The sequence below is a fragment of the Moschus berezovskii genome, chromosome 8 (genome assembly GCF_049115385.1).
Source record: "Moschus berezovskii isolate FMDL1 chromosome 8, NW_MosBer_1.0, whole genome shotgun sequence".
In the NCBI taxonomy this organism is placed as follows: Eukaryota; Metazoa; Chordata; class Mammalia; order Artiodactyla; family Moschidae; genus Moschus; species Moschus berezovskii.
This window is the reverse complement of record NC_142467.1, coordinates 86322721-86344840: the sequence shown is the minus strand read 5'-3', so window position 1 is coordinate 86344840 and position 22120 is coordinate 86322721. Positions and strand designations below refer to the sequence as shown.

At 43.0% G+C, this 22120-nt stretch overlaps 1 protein-coding gene across 1 annotated transcript in view; it reads right to left on the bottom strand.

The window, feature by feature from the left end:
- The window catches only part of MEGF10 (multiple EGF like domains 10), a 187809-nt gene extending 168477 nt beyond the window's left edge, over positions 1-19332 (bottom strand). The window contains exon 1 of the mRNA XM_055430492.2: positions 18568-19332. The gene's annotated coding sequence lies outside the window, so the exon portion shown is untranslated. The remainder of the gene's footprint in view (positions 1-18567) is intronic.
- Positions 19333-22120: the final 2788 nt, after the last annotated feature.

Sequence of the window (22120 nt, the reverse complement as noted above, 5' to 3'; positions counted from 1 at the left end):
GACTTTGCTCAAGTTGTGCTTTAAGTTCCACATGTCGGGGCCCAGCTGTGCAGCAACCAGGAGCCAGTACAGAGGAAGAGTCCCCAGGAAGGCAGCTGTCCCCAGACTCACACCAGGTTCCTTCAGGGCAGAGAAGGGATGGGGAGCAAGCTCTGTGAGCCACACAATCGTGCTTCCTCCATTTGGTGGCAAGCCCTTCAGACAGCTCTGCTCGCTGCCAGCGCTGAGCCCTCACCCAACTTAGTCTCACCTGCCCGTTCAGCCATACCCTGCACTCCAGACTCGCCCCAGAGGCTTCCTGGTCAAGGTCACAGGATTACAAAGGACCTTTTTGCCCTCTTCATCTCATAAATAAGAAATCAGGCATGAGACAGTTTTTTAGGTGCCTTAGATCATGCGAAAAGTTGACTCATTGGAAAAGACTCTGATGCTGGGAGGGATTGGGGGCAGGAGGAGAAGGGGATGACAGAGAATGAGATGGCTGGATGGCATCACCGACTCGATGGACATGAGTTTGAGTGAACTCCGGGAGTTGGTGATGGACAGGGAGGCCTGGAGTGCTGTGATTCATGGGGTCGCAAAGAGTCGGACACGACTGAGCGACTGAACTGAACTGAACTGAACTGAAGATCAAACAGTGGTGGATTTAGATCTCAAGTCAAGAGCTCCAGGCTCCAGATGCATTCATTAATCATCCTACTATTCTGGACCACCTAGTAGGGCTCTGAGCATGCTCCTGTACTCTAGAAGTATTTGCTTATTTCACTCAGGGCCATGAAAGTGTGTGTGTACATGTGTGTGTTAGTCACTCAGTCATGTCCGACTCTTTGCAACCCCATGGACTATAGCCCGCCAGGCTCCTCTGTCCTTGGGATTTCCCAGGCAAGAATACTGGAGGGGGTTGCCATTCCCTTTTCCAGTGTGTGTGAAGATAGACAGACAGATAGATAGATATGGATTAATGACACTAATCTTGAGATTCACATCACAGTGTATGCTTTTCATTGGCACCAAGGGGAGAAAGCACGAAAAACTACCTCAAAGTGATACAGTTCTAAAAGTGGGCAGCTACACTCATGAGCAATGCTGGAATTTCAAACTTGGGTGATCCCACCACCTCCCACAACTCAGCATGAAGTCCATTTAAGTTAAAACCTGAACCCAATCAGTGAAGTGAAACTCTTAAAAGTCCCTCTCTCTTTAAGCAATTTTGCTTCATCTGGACTTCTCTCCCCTAACCATGGGGTTCCTGCTGGGCCTTCAACAATGATCCTGGGGCCTGCCTCTGACCGCCCACAGGCATCTTCACTTTCCCAGGTGCTCAGCCGCCAGTAACTGCCCATGGCTTTTTCCCTGTGGGCACAGCAGTCAAAGGCTGGCAGAGGCCATCTCACAGTTCAGAGAAGAGGCCACAGAAGAAAGCTCACTGTGGCTCCATATAGGTTTGTTCTGCCTCACGTCTTCGTTGTGATGGATCCAACTCCTAGGCAGACGGCGAAGCTGCCTTTGTTTTAAAGAACTGGTTTTTAGAACCCAGTGACAACACTCGCCTGGCTTCCAAAGCCCTGTGTTTACTGACTGACACTTTGTTCTGCAAATCTGCCTGCCAGGCCGTGGTTGCCATCCTCCTCAGCAGCAGAGCCTGACACATTCCCCAACAAAGGAAACAGACAAGGCACAGCACCCACCAACCCATGAAAACACCGTGGTCTCCTCCTGTGGCAGGGGAGGAATCTACATGCCACTGGGGCCCTAATGACATGGCCTTATTTTCACACACAGTACAACCTAGCCAAGAAATGAAAAATGCTCTTTAAAATTCTCCCAACTATACAAGAGCTTCCTCAGATCAAGCTATAAGAAATCCTCCAGGGATAGAGAAAGACCCTGTCTGCCCCGCCTGAACTCTGCAAATTCAGAAAGAACAGAGTTTTGTCCTTCAGGGAGAGGGCCGCACGTAAGTACCCACTTCAAATTCTAAAAGTGAATTTAGGGGATCACTTTCAGAAGCTCTCTGGATATCATAACAATACAATATCCTCAATCAAAGACAATTATGCTGGAAGGTGACAACTGGACCTAGAGGGTTAGCTTATAGGATGATGATCACAATCATAAAAATTACTCTACAGCAGTGATGGGCTGCGGGGAGGCCCGCGGAACGATCCCCAGTGGCTGCACAAACAAACTACAAAGCATCATTTGCATTCTGCCTTGAAAAACCAAGGCCAGGATTTTTTTTCCTGCCCTACCTTGGCAGAGCTCCACATCATAAGCTTTTTGCTTTTGTTTTTGAACAGTGGAAGAAAAGTGCCTTTGCTCCAGGCGGGTCTTCACCAAAATAAAAGTAGACCATCTGGCTAGTTGTCCTGAGGAACTCTCTGCACTTGAGTCCTTCCCTGGGCTTAGGCAGAGTTCTCACCCTTTTGGAAGGAGGATGTCTTCTCAGTGGAAGAATCCACCTGACCTCTCCTGGCCCAGGTGAGGTGCTGTCTGGCTGACACAGCCTCCATTACTGAGCCTCCCTTCACACTCTCACCACTTTAGTTTCTCTGCCTCCTATGAAAGGACAGCTAGGAGGTCAACTGTTCAAAACCTGAAAGTCCAAAGCACAAATTGTCCACCCCTTCCCTCACCTTGCATCCTTCAGACAATGGTTCTCACTCACTCTTGACCATTCACCACTCATTAGCATCTCCAGGAGAGGAAAGATGAGGTCTTTGGAGAAAGTTTCTCATCAAGCAATGATGCTACCTTGTGGCCTCACTGGTGTACAGTGGGAGACAAGGTCAAGATTATCCATTCAATAGGATGGTGGGTGAGGTTCTCTTCTTCATGTTATTCTTCTATACCTATAATTCTGAATAATCTCAAAATTAGTCAAGCCCAGAAATGCTTGAGTTCCTATTCTATGAAAGAAAGAAGGAAAGGAAGGCAAGAGGAAGAAGGGAGGGAGGAAAAATTAAGGAAGGGAATGGGAATAAAAAAAGAAAAACATGTCTTGGTTTGCTCAGGCTGCCATGTCAAAATACCACAGACTGGGTGACTTAACAATATAAAGTTATTTCTCATTGTTCTGGAAGTCCAAGATCAAGGTGCTGGCCAATTCAGGCTCGAGGAGAACTCTCTTCCTGACTTGCAGATGGCCCCCTTCTCATTGTGTCCTTACATGATGCAAAGAGAGAATTCTAGGGTCTCCTCCTCTTCTAAAAAGGGCACCAGCTCTACATGATTAGGGCCCCATGTTATGACCTCATTTAATCTTCATCACCTCCTCACAGGTCCCATCTCCATATATAGTCACACTGAGGGGACAGGATTTCAACAGATGAATTTGGGGAGACACAACCAAGTCCATGGCATTATGCCTGACCATTTGGGGACCTCATGGTAAACCAGACATATCCCATGTGCTCAGGAAATTTTTATTCTAGAATTAATTTATGCTAAAAGCAGAAGGGCCCTCAAACTTTATGCAGTCTTTTCCCACAAGCTCCAAGGATTACTTCTAGAAACATTCCAAGAAGGTACCTTCTGATGGGGGGCGGGGGCTATTTTACCCTAATTCACAGAAAGGGCCACAGAGGCACAGAGAGCTGAGGTCAGGGCACTTGTGATGAGGTAACATAAAGAAATTAAACTCAAAGTGTGCCTCTGTCTCCAGAGGGAGACTGGATACCATAAGGTCTGAGGCACCAACTACATTCCTTATCACTAGACTCCTAATACTGAAAGGGCAGAATCTGTCAGGCCAAGATGTTCAAAAAGACTTCGTGATTCAGATTGCAGAAGGAACATTATTTGGAAACTTTTGTTCACTTAGAAGATATCACCTGCTTCCAAGATCAAAACTGTAGCTTGTTAGAGAGAGGAACTCTGCCGCTTTCCTGAACTCTTCCTTTTCTGAAGGAAGAGTTTCCTTGCTTATTGATTCAACAAGTTCAATATCCAAAATAGTACAGCATATGAAAGAGAGCGTAGACCCGAGGTGCAAGAGACCAGGATTCCACAATAGCCTCACTGAATTAAAAATGGCAGTGACCTAGACAAATCCTTGAGTAGAAATTAATCAATCCAATACAATCACATAAAACTTACTGTTTACAATATACCAGATAAGTCATAAGTCTTTTCCATTTATCATCTCAATTAATCCTCATGACAGCTCTGTAACAAAGTTAATATTCTCCCTGATAATTGATAAAGAAACTGAAGTCTGGAGTAACTGGCTCATGGTTATACATCTAGTAAACATGGAGCAGACCAGAATTCAAACCCAGGTAGTCTGGTTCTAGAACCCACGCTTTAAAACACATTATAGCACAACCTGTGCCTTGACTTTTCAACTATGGCTGTCCATTGGACAGAGTGATCAATGTTTGAAATGTGTAACTAGAATCTAAGTCCAAGAAGGCAGAGCCCTTGCTTATCTTAGATAATGCATAGAAAATTGCATGGAACATAATAGGTAGTCCATGAATATTTATTAAATAAATAACAGATTGTATTAGAGTTAGTGAAATTACTATATTAGTTTCTTTATTGTCTTCCCCATTTTTATGTCATTTTCTACTCCTGTCAGCAATAATAACCCTTTAATAATCACTGCCTAGTAAATTTAAGGAGCTTTCAAAGATTTCCCAACTTGGCTCCAACCTCCTGCAACTTTATTTCTTGATGTCTCCATTAACAGGCATGCCACTCTGGCCATCTCCGCCTGCCCCTGTTCCTGCCCCTGTTCCTGCCCCCACCCATTCTCACCCAGCCCTGAATTTCTATCAACTGGGAATCAAGATTGCTGGGAGAAATATCAATAATCTCAGATATGCAGATGACACTACCCTTATGGCAGAAAGTGAAGAGGAACTCAAAAGCCTCTTGATGAAAGTGAAAGAGGAGAGTTAAAAGGTTGGCTTGAAGCTCAACATTCAGAAAACAAAGATCATGGCATCTGGTCCCATCACTTCATGGGAAATAGATGGAAAAACAGTGGAAACAGTGTCAGACTTTACTTTTTTGGGCTCCAAAATCACTGCAGATGCTGATTGCAGCCATGAAATTAAAAGACGCTTACTCCTTGGAAGGAAAGTTATGACCAACCTTGATAATATATTAAAAAGCAGAGACATTACTTTGCCAACAAAGGTCCGTCTAGTCAAGGCTATGGTCTTTCCCGTGGTCATGTATGGATGTGAGAGTTGGACTGTGAAGAAAGCTGATCGCTGAAGAATTGATGCTTTTGAACTGTGGTGCTGGAGAAGACTCTTGAGAGTCCCTTGTACTGCAAGGAGATCCAACCAGTCCATTCTAAGGGAGATTGATCCTGGGTGTTCATTGGAAGGACTGATGCTAAAGCTGAAACTGCAATACTTTGGCCACCTCATGCGACGAGTTGACTCACTGGAAAAGACTCTGATGCTGGGAAGGGTTGGGGGCGGGAGGAGAAGGGGACGACCGAGAATGAGATGGCTGGATGGTATCACCAACTCTGTGGACATGAATTTGAGTGAACTCAGGGAGTTGGTGATGGATAGGGAGGCCTGGCATGCTGTGATTCATGGGGTCGCGGAGAGTCAGACACGACTGAGCGACTGAAATGAACTGAACTGAACTGAACTGGGTTACTCTCTCCCTCTTCTCCATTACAGGATGCTCACTTATCTTTCAAAGTCCCATCTCTTCTAAGAAGCCTTCTCAACAAATCCACAGTGATTTCTCCCTCTTCCGAGACAGGTTCACTTAGAACATATCACCTGCTTCCTTATTCTTTCCTGTCCCCAGACTGGCAGTGTGCTGAGGGCAGGTACCAGACCTTGACATGTTGAATATCCTCTCCAACACCCAGCAAAGACTTGGCCGTTCAGACACATCATGAAGAGAGATCGACTGACCGATCCAGATACATCTCATCTAAAGGCAAAACATTTGCTCATTTCTTTTTAGTAAAGGCCTAAAAAATAATTGAAGTAAAATCCACATGATGTAAAATTCATCATTTAACCGCACTGTACCACCATCACCCCCATCTACTTCTAGAACATTTCATCACCCCAAAAAGAAATCCTGTATGACCCAATCACTGTTCATTCCCCTCCTATAAGCCTCTTGTAAGCATTAATCCACTTTTTAGTTCCATGGATTTGCCTGTGCTTGACATTTCATACAAATGAAATCATACAACATGTAGCCTTCATGTCTGGTTTCTTTCACGAGCATTATGTTTTCAAGATTCATCTGTATCCTAGCATGTATCATACTTTATTCCCTTTTAGGGATGAATAATATTCCATTGTATAGAGATAAGACATTTTGCTTATCCAGTCTCCAGTCATCAGTTGGTGGGCATTTGGGTTGTTTTCACCTTTTAGTTTTTGTGAATAATGCTGCCACATGTTTTTGTTCAAATCCCTCTTAAGTCTGCTCACATCTTACTAGGAAAGAACAAATTCACTAACTAAAAGTGCTAGTTGCTAAGTCATATCTAACTCTTTGCAACCCCATGGACTATAGCCCACCAAACTCCTCTGTCCATGGGATTCTCTGGGCAAGATACTGGAGTGGGTTGCCATTTCCTTCTCCAGGGGATCTTCTGGACCCAGGGATCCACCGTGGGTCTCATGCATTGCAGGCAGAATCTCTACTGTCTGAACCACCAGGGAAGTCCCTGGTTCTGTAACTTTTCTCTTAGTAAAATACTATAATCATTAAAAAATATTCAAGTCCATGAGCAAATTTAATTGTTGCTGTATTCCACAATATTTTGAATTCCTTCTTGTTTATATCATATACATCATAGGCCATATTTTCTAACTTCTGTATTTAATTAATATAATCATACTTAAGTACAAGGGTAATTCTCTCATAAAATCATAAGCAAACCTTATTCCTAGACATGTTAATTATTCTTCCCTATTTTAACATATTTGGTGTTAAATAATAACTAAAATTTATTGAGAGCTTACTACATACCTACATAACACCCTTTGAAGTATACACTGTTAGCATTTCACAGGGGTTGAAAAGAGGTTTAGTGAAGATAAGTAGCCTGCCAAGGTTACGAGGGTTTGGGCTGGAGATCGGACCCTCACCAGGGTTATCACATTTCATATAGTAAATGACAAGGTCAGCCCGGAGTAGACCCCGACCAACAATGTCTTGTCTCATCGCTCATGACTTTAACCACATGCGTTTGTGTAAATCAACAGTGAACCTTTAAGCCCAATGCCCAAAGGAAGTGTACAGAATGGATATTCAAACCTCTCACAGATATGCTAGAACCATTTCAAAGCCAACATTTCCAAAATCTCCTTCAGTAATGAAAAAAAAAAACAATTTTTTCCATCTGAGTCTACCAGTTGTATGTGGTAACAGGAAGTTAGGATGTTCCAGTAGGTACATGGAACAATCCACATTGATGATGAACAGTATTTTCTACACAGAAAAAGGACCACAGGCCACCCACATGCTGGAAACATCATTTTGCTCATAGGGCCATTCCACCATCACAGGTATTGCTCCTGGAGCTCACTGCAGCTCAGGAAGTGATGGCTGAAAAAAGTGAGAGAGGTGAGCCAACACCTCATCTTACTATGTCCCAGTTAGAAAAATAAAAGAAAGAATTGAAAGCATTTCAATACTAGACTTTGGGAGAGATATCATCTAAAGATTCAGGAAAACATCCATGCCCCAGAGTTGCTCTCTGATTTCTCCTGACAGATTACAATGAACAGAAGAGTGGAAAGCAGGAATGGGAAGGTTTGCTAGCTGATCAACTTGGAGGGGTGATTTTGTTTTAGATTCTGAAGACTGGGGCTCTGCTGACACTGCTGACCTCTTAGGCATTGGATTTGCTGCCTGGAAAAGTACAACAATCAACTATGATGGTGCTGGTCTGTTGCTTTCTGACACACAGCTCTTCTGGCTATGGAAGTAAGGGCAAATTAAAGGATGTTTAAAGCTTCAGGCCTCCTTAGCCTCTTCAAGACCCAAATTTTGTGACAGTTGGGATTCTGAGCTTATTGTTTTCCATCACTGCTACAGCTGTAATTCTGTATTAAACATAATGATTTAAAAGTTTTTCAAACTTTTTACTGAAGTATAAAATACATATCACAAATGTATACAAATCAAAATTAAATAGCTCAATACATTTTAATCAGCTGAACACATCCATTTACCCTGCCCCCAAGGGGCTTTCCAGGTGGCTCAGAGGATAAAGAATCTGCCTGCAATGCTGGAGACCTAGGTTCAATTCCTGGGTCAGGAAGATCTCCAGGAGAAGAGAATGGCAATCCACTCCAATATTCTTATCTGAAGAATTCCATGGATAAAGGAGCCTGGGGGGCTCCATGGTCACAAAGAGTCAGACACAACTGAGTGACTAACACTCACTTTTCGTATGAGCATGGCCCTGCCCACCAAAGCAAGACCCAGTTTTCCCCATAGCCAGTCTCTCCCATTAGGAAGCTTGCAAAGTCTCTTATCTTTATGCATCAAAGGTCAGACAGAAGAATCAAGAACTATAATCCCACACTTTCTGAACAAAAACCACAACCACAGAAAGCTAAGCAAAATGAACACATGGATCACAGCCTTGTGTAACTCAATGAAGCTATGAGCCATGCCATGCAGGGCCACCCAAGATGCATGGGTCATGATGGAGAGTTCTGACAAACCAGGGTCCCCTGGAGAAGGGAACGGCAAACCACTTCAGTATTCTTGCCTCGAGAACCCCATCAAGAGTATGAAAAGGCAAAAAGATATGACACCAGAAGTGAGTTTGATCTAACTCCAAGAGATAGTGAAGGACAGGGAAGCTGGGCGTGCTACAGTTCACAGGGTTGCAAAGAGTCAGACACGACTTGGTGACTGAACAACAGATTAAACAGAACAATATGAGCATTTCAGAAGCCCTCCTAGGCCAGAGCTTTAATCCTAACACAAAAATAAGTCCCAGCAAGCACCCTGTGCCTAAAAAGTGCATTTAGAGTAAAATGTGCTCCTTGGGACATGAGCACAATACTGTGACAATCCATCACTGCTGTATTTTTTCAGCACAGGCAGCAGCATCTACACAGAACTTCAAGCAGAGCACAGTACGCATCCCTCGCAGTACCGAGGGGCGAGCCTCTCTAAATCACAGGAATGGAGCCAGATTAACAGGCCTAATGACAACGAATTGAGAATTAATTAACTAATCAGGAGCATGTTGAATACAATTCTTCTGCCACCTGCAAAGAACAGTCTCCTCTTCCCCTTCTCCACTTCAAAGGCATCTCTATGCTTGGTAAAAACCAAATATTCACTTAGTAAAAGATAAACAAACTGCAAGGGGGTGGGGGAGTGGAAACAGGAATAAATAAACCACTTGCCTCTCTGCAATCCACTTGCTTCTCCTCCTTTAATGGACTCACAATGATAGTCTGTAATCAAGGTGCCGTGATGGACTCAATTACGAGAAGCTCTAAGTGACCTCAAGCGAGTCATGTATTGCTTTCTCCTGGGTACCAGCCTCCTTTAGCCTAATACTCCCAGTCAGAAAACCTCTTATCTCAGACACAAAAGGATTCTTACAGCCACTGAGCAGCAGCTGCCTGAACACTGTGTAAATGGACTCTCCACAACCCATCACATCCAGGAAAGGTTTCCGCCATTCAGCCTCACTCAAGGCTGTACTCTTTGCCTAACTGGGGGAAAAAAAGAAAAACAGCCACCTACAAATATCCACAGAAACAAGGGACTGAGTTTCACTTTAAAAGAAACCCAGAGGCAAAGGCTGAATGAATGACATACTTTTTCATAAATCAGGCTAAAAGAACAATCCTGTGTGAAAAGTCCATGACCTTTCCTGAGGCTCTGACCTTGAATTTGAATCTTTTTCTGATGCAAAGAATGTAGCCAATTGTCGGGCTCTGGATTAGATCTTTACAGGAAGTTTACAACCCTTTCCCTTCAGGGCTAGAATCCAGTCTGGAAGTTGGGGGTGAGAAATGGTATCTACCTGACATCTGGGGAGTCCCCCAACCTCATAACTGTCCTAATATATCAATAATTTTCTAATGTATTTAACCGTATTTCAATCTTACAAGATTCTCAGCTTCTTAACTAATATCTGAATCTAGATTTGAAGAGAAAATTTTAATACATCATACACATGGTGATCATACCACAGAACAAAGAATCATTCTCTGAGATCACAGGCCTTATTTAGGTCAGATCAGATTCCTGTCTTTGATGAAGCTGGGGAAAAGAGGCCTAGAAATGTACCTTTGCCTAAATGATATCCTCATATCATGTGAGATGTGAGGAACATCTCACATTTTTAAAATCAATAATAAAATCTTTCCATAAGAGAAGTCACCGGGTATAGCAGGAAACAATTCTTCTCTGGCCAGATATCAGCTGGGGGTTCTAACAGACTTGTGTCCCTTTAATGCCATGTCATGTGTGACCAGTTGCTCAGTCATTTCAGACTCTTTGTGACCCCACGGACTGTAGCTCACCGGGCTCCTCTGTCCATGGGACTTCCCAGGCAAGAATACTGGAGTGGGTTGTTCGTTCCTTCTCCAGGGGATCTTCCTGACCCAGGGATCAAAACTGCATCTCCTGTGTCTCCTGCATTGGCAGACAAATTCTTTACCACTGCGCCACCCAAGATGATCTTAATGCCATGTCTCATACCCCCAAACCACAGATTAATGATGCTTCCACAAAATTACTTTCTTCTTTCCCAAATCCTACATCTGACACATTGCTGCAAGTAGTTTAACTGTGGAAGGCCTTGACCTCCTTTCTTTGTCTCTCTGATTCAAGTGTGTCTGTTTCCTTGGGGCTACCAAGCTCAGTTGGATGGCTGGCCAGAGAGGAATGGAGCATCAGCCAAGCCCTGAACAATGGGCTCCTTTCTCCAGCTGTCACATGAACAGCGTTGTGTTACAGCCATTGTCCCTCCAAGCAGAGACAGAGAGGCATGGGTTCTCACAGACCAGCTATTCTCTCCGACCCCCTCTGACCAAGTCACTAAATATTAGAAATGAAGAGAAAAGAAAACGAAAGAATATTTGTGCCTTTGGAGCAATACAGCCCTAACAAGGATTATTAGTACACCCACAAGTGTCAGAAGACCCTGTCAGAAACACCCATCCCCAGTGCTCACTTTGGCGGCATGTGTACTAAAAAATACACAGCCCTGGGCCCCACTGTTCACCTGCCTGCCGGTGTGTGCTCAGTCATGTCCAACTTTTTGCAACCCCATGGACTGCAGTCTGCCAGGTTCCTCTGTCCATGGGATTCTCCAGGCAAGAATACTGGAGTGGGTTGCCATTTCCTCCTCCAAAGGCTCTTACTGACCCAGGGATCAAACTCGCATCTCCTGCATCTTCTGCATTGCAGGAAGATTCTTCACCACTGAGCCACTGGGGACGTCCACAGTACTAAAAAATACCCAGCCCTGGGCTCCACTGCACACCTATTAAATCAACATGAAAGGTAAGCCAGTAACTGCTAGTGATTCTTATGCTCCTAAAGTTTGAAGCAGAGGCCTCAAGCATTTCTCACCTCGCTGATGGCCTGATTTTGCACACCTACCTGTTCAAGGAACACACAGGAGATGAGAGGGTATTGAAAGGGCGTGTACTTCACATTATGGTGATCCAATCTTCATGTGAGGAGAAATGACTGGGAGGAGGGTGATGAGAAAAATGAGGGCACCAAGTAATGTGGGGAATGAGACAGGAAAGTTAAAAACTAATAACAAAGACTGTTGAGAAGATAATAGAAGTTGGGGGTAGGAACAGCGATGAGGAAAAAGAGGGAGATAAGGGGATAATAAAAGGAGGTGCTGAAGCAACCTGGCAGAGGCTGCACCTTCAGCAAAGGATGAATGGTGAGAAAGTTCCAGTGGTGGGGCAAACAGATGACAAAAACAAGCATGTTGCATATTTAGTTCAAAGTTTTAAGATGGGAATTTCCTCCATAGTTTTAAGCCTTAAAAGTCAGCCACTTAGAGTTGAATGTTTGGTGATACTGTATGAAATGAAGTAGATATGAAGTGATATCTATGGTTGGGCTGATGACCTCATGCTAAAAAGACAGTACAGTGGTGTGGCAAGGTCATCTCTAAATTAAACTTCTTAAAGGAAAATATGAATTCAGATCTAGATGATGCTAAAAGAAACTTAAGTCCTGTCTCCATCCACACCCCCGAAGAAGCTCTACAATGGCTAAAAGAACGGTTTTCTCATTTCATACCTTCTCATGGAACAGAGGCTCAGTTTCTACTTGACTCTCAATTGGGTGCCCCAAACCACATTGGGTTTATATAATAAAATAATTGCAGTATAATATGAGGGGCCCCTTTAATGCACATAAGTGCTGTGGGAGCAGTAGAATCTAGTCCTATAGTCCCAGACGTGGTTGTCATAAAATACTTCTCAAATGTTAACTCGTTACTCCTATAGAATGGTTTAGTCACTATTGCTTACAGGTGTCTTACAAATTCCTGCGGCCACGTGTTTACACTTCCCTGTCTAAAATGCCTCATTCACTCAAGGCCTCTCTCCTTCAAGGACCCACACCGTCAGGACACCTCTGGCGAGCACACAGCCCTCTCTCCAGGATGAGCCCTCAATAGCAGCTCTCAGAACTGCACACCAGGCCCTCACTACACCCAGCCTTCAACCGTCACTGCATTTTTTTAATCTATTTTTTTAAGGCGAATATCTTGGTACTTACACATAGTGTGTATCCCTATGTACTATATACACCAAACACACATCTGATGAAGCCAAAATAAAACTCACTCTAACTACTTTCTTACAGAACAAAAGTCACATTTTATCACTGATTCCTTGTGCAAAAAAAAAAAAGAAGAAGAAGTATCCTTCACAAAATATCAGTGGGAATAGACAATTGAAAATTTTCCTCTTGATTGTAGAATTAATCCTCTGGACCCAAAACAAAGATTTCATACTTTTATTTTGTTCTGTGTGCAACAAACTAAATTTGTGGGGTTTGATTTTCAATTTGCCTTTCTTTTTTTTTTTTTTTTAAGACAAGCATGATCCTTTACTAGAAGGTATTCAAAAGACTCATCACGGGAACGATCATCTGTGGTGAGATTTTAGAACTAAGCCAGTTTGTGCAGCTTGGCCAGGATGTCCAGGACAAGGTGCTCAGTCACCCTCTAGATGGGGCCTCCTTGGTCCCAAAGATAAGATGTTTTCAACAGATGCTGATATCCTGTGCACGGATACATCAAGATGACGCTTTCTATACTGAAATACTGAGATTCTTTGTCTTGGGAAGAGGGGGATGGTATCATTTATTGCCCTCTGAATAGGAAATTGAAGTGGTTAAAATGCTTTACATAGTTTCTTTATCTAGGGGTATAAATCACTGGAAATGAAACGAGAGGAAATCACTAGAAATAAACATCCATAATGACAGGATATATTATCACATTCACACTTTCCAGACTGGCTAATGGCACAAAGTATACATCATCAAATAGAAGCCACACGGTGACTTCCAGTTTTACAAATAGTTGTATCAAGGAGACTAACATTGGTTTGCATCTCAGTTTTTCCTGATAGTATGAGAAAATCCTTTTATTAAGCTCTATAAATTAATCTTCTGCAAAAACTACTTTGAAAAGGAGAATGATTATAGCGAAAATAATCTTAAACTGGAAAGAAAAGGGAGTCAAGAGATACATACAAAGTCTTGGGAAATTCAGAGAGAGAGAATACATGAGTGAATGAGTAAATAAAGAGATCAGGAGATCAGTTAAGAGACTTAATGAAAGTACAGCCAGACGCACGCTTAAATTAAGGTAGAAAAAGTTCATACTGGAAACAATTGAAAAAGAAGACGAATCAACAGAAGCCAGTGAATCCTGTTTTCATTCCTAAAGCTAAGTTAATATTTTTAATGAAATACTGGGTACACATCCTTGAGAAAATGAGAGCCAAGGCAGTTGTTAATATTGCTTTGTTTGAAGTCCAAACAATCTGGACATTTGTACTTAATTCTCTGATGCTCCTACCTTCCTGCTCTGTGTCATTGGAAATCTCTCACATCAACCTATGAGTGAATATTGCTTCGGTGTTTATTTTATGGTGGTGCTGCCCATGAGCTAAAAGTTCGATTCTGAAGCAACACCATCTTTGTTATTACCCTGCAATTTGTTCATTTGTTAAAACAGTATTACATATTTCCATTATTGCAAACAATGAGTGGGAAATGAAAAAATTTAAAACATAATCATAAGAAGACTTTGTCTCATAAACTTAATATGTGACATGAAGATGGAAGTTATTAGGCATGCCCCAAATGGCAAATCTTTAGTTTAAGAATCAGATACTTATTTAATTTGAACAAGTTAACTGGGACTCAAATAGGAGGAAATATCAAAATTATAGAACATTTAAATAAGAAAAAGAAGAAAACACTGAATAGTGTGTCTTAAGTGGCAAGATGTAATTAAAAACTTATAATATGCTTTTCTGTCTAAGCCCAGCATCCCCTATAACATGTAAGGTTTTACACAACCTTTGAACCTGTTTTTAGGACTGCATCCTACTCTACTCAAGTAGGAGAAACAATATTGAATGAGTCACCATGTTTCTGATCAAATATAAAAACAAATGGAAAGGTGTTCTATAAACTAAAAAGCACAGGGTAAACCACTACAGTCCCCTGACATTCACAACCAAAACTATCCCAAAGGTATGATAAATTCAGCTCTTGAATCATACTACAGATACAGTTTTGAACTTACAACATTAATTCGGTGGCATCTGGTGTTTCATAAGTCTTCCTAGGATATTCTGTCTTGTCCTTTTTCCACTCTATGTTATTAACTTTGTAGACTCTGGCTAGCCAAATTGTAAATTCTTGAATGGCTTGTCCACAATCCTAAGTATGTACCTAGTGACTAACCCAAACACTTGGTGTATCAATAAAAAGTCAAATGCATTCATTCTTCCTCCACATTCTTTAGGCATTTTTTAGGTAACTACCATGTGCCAGTCATTTGGATAGAGGCTCAGCATAAGGAATGACAAACTCACCAATCAGTTGGAAAAGCATACAGGTAACAAACAGTTGATAGTATGATACGTATGATAGATGCTATATTAAAATTATCCACAAAGCAGAATAGGAATCACATGAGATACCACTGTTTATGTGAAAGACTAGGAAAAGCTTCACAAGAAAGGTCTTAATTAAACTGCATCTTGAAGGATGAGTAGGTAGTAAGAAGTTAGTTAGACCAAAAAGAGGAGCAAAGACATTTCCTGCAGAGGGAAGAACATACACAGCCAGCTCAGCGAGGCGTGAATGAGGCAATGCATTCTTTAAGAAATAGTAACAAGATCAACATCAGTGGGGCTGAAAGGCTGAAGAACAGGGTAGCAGAGAAGTAACCCTGAGAAAATGATGCAAAGTTGGTCTTATGTAGGATGTTAGGAGGTTAGGCTTTATGCCGTAAGTCAGCGTTTCTCCAGATGTGATTTGAGGTCACCTCTACCAGATTCATTTGGGAATCTGCTCAAATGCAGATTTCTGGCCCTTACGTGTAGGGTGAAGCTCCAGAATCTGCATTTTTCAATAAGTACCCAGGTGACACTGACAACACCATCTGAGGAATTGCCAAAGATGATTAAGTAAGGGAATGACACAATCAGATGTGTATTTTATAAAATCGCTACTAAACAATCATGGGGAAAGTAAATCCGTGGTTGCTAAATGAGCACGTGCAAACTTGGGTTTGCATTAGAACCATCTGGGGAACTTGTAAAACTGCAGACTTTCCACATCTCACCCAGGACTTACTGCACCTGAATCCAAGTGGAGGGAGCAAGGATTTATATTCGGTAGAAATACATGAAATCACAATTTTACCGGGGTCAAAAATGGTCAAATTTTAGCAGTTTCTCACAGATCCATCTAATACTTTTAACAAGTTCTCCTCTATGTTTTTGATATACATCTGAGAATAGCTGATGAAATACACCAAAGTCAAATGCTTTTCCTTTTTTATTAGCAGTGTCATTATTCACTTTGACTGACACGCAGTGAAGTAAGTGACATAATTTATGAACCTAAAACAAATGTTAAAAGAAAAAGAGGATATTAAAAAAACAACCACAAATGAACTAAGGCAGCTAATTTAAGGATGTTAGAGCCAGAGGAACACCAAAGATTACACAGTTCTTTACCTACCTCCCCACACATGATGAAGCTGATGGGAAAAGATCCCTGACAGAGGTTATACTCACCCCACTCCAGTACTCTTGCCTGGAAAATCCCATGGATGGAGGAGCCTGGAAGGCTGCAGTCCATGGGGTCGCTGAGGGACAGATATGACTCAGTGACTTCACTTTCACTTTTCACTTCCATGCATTGGAGAAGGAAATGGCAACCCACCCCAGTGTTCTTGCCTGGAGAATCCCAGGGACGGGGGAGCCTGGTGGGCTGCCATCTATGGGGTCACACAGAGTCAGACATGACTGAAGCGACTTAGCAGCAGCAGCAGCAGCAGAGGTTATACTGCATATTTTGTTCAATCCCTCAATGATATAGGCTCTTCATTTTAACAGGTATTGAAATCATTAGAGCTAAAAAGTGTTGGGGACTTAATTTATAGAGTAATAATGCCATGTGAAGTTCTAAATGTGTGTGTGTGTGTGTGTGTGTCTGGGGAGGGGGTAGGCATAAAGCAAATACTTGTGCATTTCCATTCTAAAATGAAGCACACAAATTTAAATAATATAGAACCTAGAACAGTGCTTGAACTGTAATAGATGCTTGATAAATATTTATTGAACAAATGATTTGAACTCTTAAAAAAGTAAGTTTAAGGAGGCATAGTAATGCAACAAGTTTCTAAGGCACTATAGTTTCAGGTTGTAAACTGAGTGTAGACTTCCCACCTGCTAACCTGTCCCAAGCACCTTCTGACACTCAACCATGACCTGTCCTCTACAAATCCCAGCCCTGCAATATGCACCTTTCCTTGAAACAGGCCCCAGCACCAAGTAATACAAAGACCATGTCTGAGCAAAGTTTGACAATGCATCACATTCTAGGTGGGAGTGAAGCCTACATGAGCACAGTTTTCAAAGCTCATCCAAACAGAAAGAATGGCTAACATTTACTGATAACTAACAAAAACTATATCATCACGATACGAGTTAACACTGTTAGAATAATAATGATGATGATGCTAATAACAGCTAATATGTACTTACTATTGCCAGGCATGTGAGCATTCCACACACACGTTAACTTATTTAATTCTTTGAGCTACCCTCTGGTATAGCATTGTTATTATTTTTCTGACTTTGCAGCTGAGGAGAGAAAGGTTAAGTAATACCCCAAATCATACAACTGGATAGTGGCAGAGTTAGCAGTTTCCCCCAGGATCCCTGGTCCCAGGGCATCCCCTCTATTGAACACTCTGACCTCAGAGCAGGACAGCAAAAAGCACCCTGCAAGCTGACCCCTTGGAGCATTCACATCAGAAAAATGATCTGGTCCTAGTTTTTTAATCCATAAGACGTAAAACATCACATACAGTGAAGACTATACACAAAGTGAGGCTCAGAATATAAAGGAGAAAGGCCAGGGAAAGCCCATTTTAGGGATAATAACATCTCAAACTTTAACTCTCCCTGAAGAATTTGGATTCTCCTGTGGGGATACTTTCTAAAGAAGTATCAAAGATGTCACTACATTTCATTTACTCAGTGGTATCACTCATTTCCAGAAAGAAAGACAAAATGCTTTCGTAAACCAGGGGTAAAAGTCCTAGATCCAAGGAATTAAAAAGACCAACAGGAGGTAGATCTTTCCATGGTAACTATACTGGAGGAGGAAATGGCATCCCACTCCAGTATTCTTGTCTGAAGAATCCCATGGACAGAGGAGCCTGGCAGGCTCCAGTCCTTATGGGACAGGACTGAGCCACTAACACTTTCGCACATGGCTGGGAGAACCGCCCTTCCCAACATCCCCTGAGGTACCAGGTATTCAAACAGGTAAGAGACGCCTACCGTTTCAGTCACCCAGCCTGTGGTCCCCCGAAAAGACCGTGAGAGCACAGGAGGAGAGCAGCCCAGTCTGACCGCACAATCTGAATATCAAGTCCTGGAGAAAGAGAAGTTTAGAAAACAAGATCCCAGAGGAGAAGCAAAGTGGACCTGACAGCAAGGACCCCGCCAAAACTGTTTCATTCCCAGTCTCCCCAAATCTCCCTGCGCACACCTATGACACTGGTCAACCAGAGAATCAACACAAACAAGGAAATGCAGAGGCAGAAATTATGCAAAATAAGCGTAACGGGGGCATCTCACGAAAAATACTCCAAGAAGTTCTACCCAGCTCCCAGTATAAGACCAAATCCAAACACTAACAATAAACCCTGGAAACAAGTAAACAAGCCAGACCGAGCCCATCTCGCCCCACCTCACGGGGCACCCGGGGTATCCTGGCTAAAGAAAATCTGCCCCCCATCCGGCCAAGGTCCAGCGGCTGCCAGAAGGGAGTTTGCCCAACTCTTACCCGAGATCCTGAGACTCACAGCGCAACACTTTCCCCCGGGTTTTCACACAGCGCCAGCGGAGAAGCAGAATCTGTTCCAAAAGGCGCAGTTCGGCTCCGAGCAGCGTCCCCAAAAAGAGCGATCCTTCGGAGTCCGGGTTCAGGCTTAGAGGCTCGGGAAAGAAGACGGGTCTCCGCGCGTCTCCAGACCCCCAGTTTCGCGCGCCGAGAAAGTACTCGCTGCAAACTTGAGCCAGGTTTTCTCCGTCTGGCCCGGGATGCTGAATGAAGGAGGAGGGGAGTAACCCGAGCCCGGCGCGGGATGCGAGCAGTTGCCGCCGCTGCAGCTGCCGCCGCGGGACAGAGGACGCTGGGCGGCGGGGGGCGGGCGTCGCCGGGCGCGGCGGGCAGTCCCCAGTGTGACCTGCAGGGTCCTCCCGGCCCGGTTCCTGCGCCCCGATCGCGGGCCGTCCCTGTCCTGAGCGGCTTCCACCGCCCGGAGAGACTCCGCCAAGTCTGGCTACTAAACTGGCACACCTTGGGGTTACCTTGTAGGGTTTACCAAGGGGTAGCGGAGAGAGTGCCCGTCTGAGTCCCAGTGCACTCTCAGGGCCCCAGTGTCAAAGTCCCCAGAGGTGTTCTGGAGCCCCTGTGAAGACTGGGGGGAGTGGGGACAGCACCCGAGCAACCAGCGGGAGTGGATGGCACGTCCCCAGCGGTGCCAGGGAGGGCGCGCAACCGCGGGACAGAGAAGGGAGGAGTGGCCGAGCGGTACAAAAGTGTGCGCTGCAGCCACAAAGTGGTTGGAAGGGTGGGGCGTGGGGTGAGGGAGTCCGATTTGCGGAGGCGGAGCGGAGAGAGAACTCCACGGGCCAGCCGCAAAGTCCCTCCAGGCCAGCTAAGACTTCCCGGGCGGAGATTTCTTGGGGAATGGCTCCCTCTGCCGACTCTCCAGGGAGACCCCAGGAGACCCAAAGACGGGAAGCGATGACGATGAAAAGGCTTTTCCCCATCTGTGTATTTGGGGAGACACGAATTTTGGAATCTCCTTCTCTGATCACCATCCTCTTAGGAAACAATTAACCTGCATGAGCACGACCTGAGAAGATACACACTTCTTATCCATGGAAAGTTGTTAGCTTTTCTTTTTCCCCAATATTAAGCTGAATTCTATCCTCCCCACTCCCCAAAAGACTTGTGCTCCATAGTCACATCAGATGAGCCACTCCTGTTCCTTACATTAATATAAACTCTTTCTTTCTAGAGAGACCTCAAATGCATATGCAACACCAGTTAGTAACAGTACAGGGCAAACAGTCCATGCTCAAACTTATACTTCAATGGAATGAATGAGCATGTATATTTGAAGCCCCTCACTATTCTCCTTGGTCACCCCTGGAAATAAACAGTGGAAGACGGTTTCTGTTTGTTTGTTTACCAGATAACATCACCCTTTCTTTTGGTTAATAGAACCTTCCTTCCTTTTTCTTGAGGGACCATCCCTGCCACATTTAGGGCCTTCTGGATGGGAAGGTCATTCAGGATAGTCTAGCTTTTCTGAGTCCAAGAAAGGGCACCTGACCTAAGCTAGTCCCCTCAGACCTTCTCTTCCAAGAATATTAACTCTGACCAGAGCAGCACAAGGAGGAATAAATCTAGTGCTGATTGATCCATATGACGGTGTTCTAGAGACTGGCCATTAGGTCATGTCATTTATACCCCAAAGCTCCCTGCTTTATGCTTTATGAAACCTGGTTACTCCACTTCCTTTGATTTTTTTAATTAACTTTATTGAGATATGATTTACATTCAATGTATTGCTGTCATATCAAAGATAGAGTTTGAGAAGTTTTGAATAATGTACACACCCATGGAACCACTGCCACAATCAAGATAGTGAACAATTATTCCCAGAAAGTTCTCTTTTACCCGCTTTGAATTCAGTCACCCACCTCATGTTACCCCTGACTCACTGAACTGCTTTCTGTAGCTATAGATTTGTCATTCCTTACATTGTAGAAGGACTTGCTACAATGGAATCATATAATATGTATTCTTTTATGTCTGACTTCTTCACTCAGCATAATGTTTCTGAAATTCATCGAAATAGTTTGTAAAAGTAGGTTGATTTCTCTTTATTGGTGAGTATTATTCCATTGTATGGATATACTGACCTTTGCCCACTCATCAAATGTTTTCAATTTAGGTTTATAACAAACAAAGCAGCTAGGAACTTTCCTGTAAAACTTTTTTGAACATAACATTGTTATCACTCTTATTTTACAGGAGTGGAATTACTGGATTATACAGTAAGTGTGTGTTTACATATATAATAGAGATTAACTGCTTTCCAAAGTTAATGCATCCCTTTACATTCCCACTAGCAATATATGACAGTTGCTCTACATTAGCATCAACACTTGATATTGTCTATCTTTTTATTTTAGCCATTCCATTGGGTATATAGTAGTATCTCATTATGGCTTTAATTTGCATTTCCCTATTGACTAATGTTCTTCCCAGCTGGCAAAGTGCTAAAGAATCTGCCAATGCAGAAGATGCAAGAGACAGGGGGTTTGGTCCCTGGGTCAGAAAGATCTCCTGGGGGTAGAAAATGGCAACGCACTCCAGTATTCTCGCCTGGGAAATCCCATGGGCAGAGGAGCCTGGCAGTCTACATTCCAAGGGGTTGCAAAGAGTCAGACATGACATAGAGACTAAATAAGAACAAAAAATGACTAATGATGGTGAACAAAGATGTTTACCACCTTTTCATGTGCTGACATGCCATTATTCTTTGATGATATATGCAAAGTTTCTTGTCCAATTTTTAATCAGATCATTTGTGTTCTTGCTGTTGTGTGAATTCTCCACATATTCTGAATATCAGGCGTTTGTCATATATGTGTACAACAAATATACTGTTTCAGTTTGTCTCTTGCCTTTTAATTTCTCAATGTTTCTTTCAAACAACAGGATTTTTTTTTATTTTGACAAAGTCTAATTTATCAGTTATTTCTTTTACAACTATGTTTTCCATGTTTTATCTAAGAGATCTTTGCTTACCCCAAGGTCATGAAGATTTTCTCCCACTATTTCTTCCAAAATTTATAGTTCTAGCTGTTATGTTTAGGTCTGCTCCATCTACTTCTGCTTCACTGATCACCCTACAGCCTTTGGGTATGTGGACCACAACAAACTATGGAAAATTCACACAGAGACAGGAATACTGGACCACCTTACCTGCCTCCTGAGATACCTGTATGCTAGTCAAGAAGCAACATTTAGAACTGGACATGGAACAATGGACTGATTCAAAATTGGGAAAGGAGTACATCAAGGCTGTATATTGTCACCCTGCTTATTTAACTTCTATGCAGAGTACATCATGCGAAATGCCATGCTGGATGAAGCCCAAGCTGGAATCAAGATTGCCAGGAGAATTATCAACAACCTCAAATATGTAGATGATACCACCCTGATGGCAGAAAGTGAAGAGGAACTGAAGAGCTTCTTGATGAGGGTGAAACAGGAGAGTGAAAAAGCTGGCTTAAAACTCAATATTCAAAAAACT